The sequence below is a fragment of the Hyposmocoma kahamanoa genome, unplaced genomic scaffold, assembly GCF_003589595.1.
Source record: "Hyposmocoma kahamanoa isolate Upper Pololo Valley unplaced genomic scaffold, ASM358959v1 86, whole genome shotgun sequence".
Lineage (NCBI taxonomy): Eukaryota > Metazoa > Arthropoda > Insecta > Lepidoptera > Cosmopterigidae > Hyposmocoma > Hyposmocoma kahamanoa.
In genome coordinates this window covers 14,840,739-14,845,200 of record NW_020654289.1, presented here as the reverse complement: position 1 = coordinate 14,845,200, position 4,462 = coordinate 14,840,739, and the positions used below count along the sequence as shown (strand labels likewise).

General features: G+C 36.5%; 1 long non-coding RNA gene across 1 annotated transcript; it reads left to right on the top strand.

The window, feature by feature from the left end:
- Nucleotides 1-443: 443 nt before the first annotated feature.
- LOC113234942 lies at nt 444-1,653 on the top strand. Its single transcript, XR_003310816.1, has 3 exons — nt 444-807; nt 970-1,075; nt 1,166-1,653. It is a non-coding gene; the product is annotated as an uncharacterized LOC113234942 (long non-coding RNA).
- Nucleotides 1,654-4,462: the final 2,809 nt, after the last annotated feature.

Sequence of the window (4,462 nt, the reverse complement as noted above, 5' to 3'; positions counted from 1 at the left end):
AGGTGCAGATGAAAAATGATTGTTAAGGTTATCGAGGTTCAGATTTATAGAATAGAATAGAATAGAATAGAAGTCGTTTGTTACTACGCCACAACAAAAATATACACAGTAATAAAGTGAAGACAAAAAATAAAAGATGAAGCTACATTAAAACAAAAAATTGAAATAAAAATAACTGGAAAAAAAAAGGAATAAAAATAACATCATACACATCAACAAAGCAAACATGAAATATTTAACACAATTAGACTAAGTGTCATGTGCGCGGCTGTGGCGTAAGTAACAGGATCCCACTCAGCTATTGTCACCACCGAAGAAAGGCTGTGATGCTGATTTTCAGTGGGCCCTAAAACCGAGTGAGTACCGGACGTGTGTGTCGCGAATATACAAGTAAACTTAAATAAATTACATAAATATTTCTATAATGTGGTGTGTTGTGTTCAGTTATATGTATAGAATACTTAAATAATGATTTTGATACATATATAAAGTGATAAGTGTATACATACACAACAATACAAGTGCATGTAAATACAAGTATATGTAGTGTAGTGTCCAACATTTACAACAAACAAAATAGATCTTATTTAGTTTAAAATGAAACCGATTGTGAGATTTGTGTCACGTGTACTACGCAAGAAGAGAGGGTAGGCGCGCGGGAGGGGTCCCCGGCTTACTAGCACGGAATACTGACCTCACGAGCCAACAAAAGTGCAGCCCGCTTCGTTGTAAACACTAAACAGGTTTTGTCCTGCGTCGTAGGTAATTAGCTCGCATAATAGCGTGCAGTCTCCTATACCATAAGAGGTACGTACTAATCTGTATAACTTATAAACTTTACAGGTTATCATGAATAATCGTATTGCATAATGAATTGTATATTGAATAAAAGTGTTTAAAAAATTAAATGATAATTAATTAATAAAAGATTAACAATGAAAAATAGTAATAATTAATAACATTTTTCAGGGAAAATAAACAATCAAATTTATTATTTATATCGCTTGCCGTATCCCGCATAACAATGATGACGATGTCCGCCGCGCACCCATGCCATAAGTCGAATAACAGTACGGTAAGTGCCCATGTAAACTTATACGGTTTTTTTTTGAATGTCTAAAAGATATTGTTTATATTTGCTTTTAAACGTGTGCACTGATTGCAGACTACGGAGCGGCGGCGGCAGCAGTACATTCCATATCTTCGCTGCGGCGAATTTGAAACTGCCGCGGAACGCGGCGGTGCGACAGCGCGGCAGGACTAGCGACCAAGCTGACGCTCTGGTGAACGCTGCCTTCACGTCGCGGGACCACACCAACTCCTCAGCCAGATAAGACGGGACTCTGTATTTTATAACCCCAAAGAGAAGTGTAGCCAAGTGCAGATCTCTTCGCGTTTTCATTTTTAAAATATTAGCGTCGTTTATGTAAGGGGTTACGTGCGTGCGTGGTGGTATATTAAAACAAAACCTTGCGCAGGCGTTCTGCACACGCTGTATTATTTGTTGTGTGCGCTTCAACAGCCGCGATCCATACACCACATCCATATAATTAAATTGTGAGAGAACTAATGAGTCACACAATTTAATGCGAATGTCAGCATTAATGTAATTCCTGATGTTATATAATACCTTTAACCTATAAAAACAATTTCTGACGATGCCTAACACAGATTTAGAGAAGAATTATTGCTATGAGATTTAACAACTTCAAGCGACTTAAGAAAATTTTAGTGGGTTTACCATTTTCGATGGACTTGTGGATATGACGTAGCTGAGCGTCCGTGACCAGTGAATTGCAGCGATTTCTGACACGGTAATATTTTTTGCAATTTGCATCGGATGGTTCAGCTTTGTACCTGGCTTTCGCACGATTCTTCTTCTCCATAAAGTTACGAAGGTCACTATACAACCACGACGCAGGAAGAAGCCTGATACGAACAGGTCGAACCGGTGCATGTATGTCATAGCGACGTAAATAACTCGACCTGATCATCCACAAATGAATCTTAATGCGTGATCAGCCACCCTTAGAGGTGGATGATTTTCTTCAAAATTAAATGGAACCACTATGGAGGTACTCTCTTTCCAACACAAAAAGAATCATCAAAATCGGTTCTCAGATGGCGGAGTTAGCGCGTAACATATACACAAAAAAAAAAAACAGTCGAATTGAGAACCTCCTCTTTTTTTTGAAGTCGATTAAAAATTAGATATCGTTGTCAATTAAATGTCAACAATAAGAAGAATAATACCAACGGACTTATATTTCATGTATAATGTACGATAAATCCCGTAGTCGACTGAGTCATTATGTTTTTTTTCATCGAAAGAAAATGTTAGGGGCACCAACAGTCCATCATCAAGTTCGAATTTAAAAAAACCTTTTCCACGCGAAAAACACTTTTAATTGAAAAAACGCTTTTGCACGTATATTTCTAATGAGAAATAAAGCCTTTCCGAGCTAGTGAGCTGAAAAATAATTTTAATTTGTAATTGCACTAGTAATATTACTAAAAATATTTTTTTTATAATAACGCACACACTCATAGCCCCGCACCAAGAAAACCCTATATCATCGGTGTCATGGACACACACATAGACAACCACAAATTATGCCCAAACTCACGAGTGAAATAAATGTAGGCCATTCAAATATTTCTCCCGGTCCTGGAATCGCCGAATCTCGAACGCGTGATCTCTACGGCACGAGAATGGTAACTGTTAGGCTACGGAGGTTGTTAATAGTTACTTGTTATGCAAGGCTGCAAAGTTGTTATTTAATGTGATTGGTTGTATTGAAACCTGAGCAAGCGAAGGAAGCCAAGATTGAACCACGAGCAAAGCGAGTGGTTCTAAAATACATTCCTGAGCGTAGCGAGAGTTTCAAGGCACGAGACGCCAAAACAACTTTGCTGCCGAGCGAAACACACAACTTTTCACCTCACTATAGCGAGGAAAATGGTAGATCAAAGAAAAAGAGTTGAACATCAGTTTTTTTAATTAAAAGAAAAGGTTATCTTTGGATGTTCAGAATTTACACCTCATCAATTTTTATTCTTGCTTGCACTTTTATTTTGTGTGATTAAGTGATTATTGAAATGATTTTAGTTCTTCGACGAATTAATAAACGCAATTAGTTAACATTGTCAATTTAATGGCAACAATAATTAGAATAAAATATATTAATGGATTATATTACATAAATAAGTAATGTACGACAAATCGCGTAGTTGAACGTGTCATTTATAATTTTTTTTATCGAAAATAAGTGTTAGGTGCACCACAGACCAACGTCAAGTTCGAATTTCAAAAACCTATTTCACGCTAGCGTGCAAAAAACGCTTTTGCGCGCAGATTTCTAATGAGAAAGAAAGCCATTCCGAGCTAGTAAGGTGAAAATGTTATTTTATATACTAAATTCAAACTTATATAATAACTATTATAAATACGAGAGTAACTCTGTGTTACGTTTTCACACCTAAACCGCTGACCTAATTTAATGAATTTTGGTATAGTGATAGATGAGACCGGAGGACATAGGCTACTTTTTATCACAAAAATAAATCTTAAAGAGGGTCAAATAGGGGTGAAAGTTTGTATGGAGAGCCAATAAAATTATGAAAATTAGTATAGTACAGTAGACTAATCGCGGGCACTGGCTAGTAGAGTATTATTTGAACACATTGTTGGTCATAAAAGCCGACTATTCGCTTACTTTCGAATGTAAATTTAATCTTGACTAGCACACAAATAGTCGCCACATATGTAAATATTTGATAACAAAAAAGTACACTGTGACAGTTATTACGTTTAGAACATACATACATGACAACACAAATATAAAGAATCGTTGACCTTATGAAATAGTCGTAAATCCTGCTACCGTAAAAACTGACGAACGTACAGCTATTTCTGAAAACAAAAAACGCCAAGTTTTTGCTTTCGAAGTAAAAGAGCAAACGGCAAAATGAATAAAAGAGAATACTTTTTCTTTGTAAAATGTGACAAAGAGGTGGTGCGGGATTTTTCAACGTAGAGTTATTGTCTGTGACGTAAAGTCGCTCTGAAAAATAGTGCCGCGTGTTTCATTTTTATAACTTGTTAAATGAGAGTTAATACCCCGGGCGCTTCTCTTGAGTCTTAAGTTCCTGTTTAGGGGCAGTGTTTGTTTGCACTATAATTTAATTATTGTGACTAATATTATTTCTTTCTGCGCGGTCTTATACTCTAAGGAAAGCTTAGGTTTAGAGCCGTTTGGAGACCATGGTTTATGTTTACTTGCTGTATAATATTGCGTATTTTTACTTATTCTATAACTCAAACTGGTTAGTTTAACCTCCTTCGAAATGCAGGTTTCATGACGATGTTCCCCTTCGCCAGTCGCAGGATTTTTGACACTTTCAATTCAATGTGCGTATCTTCGAAATTAAAGTCATTGGTATATGCCTCTACAGGGGTTCA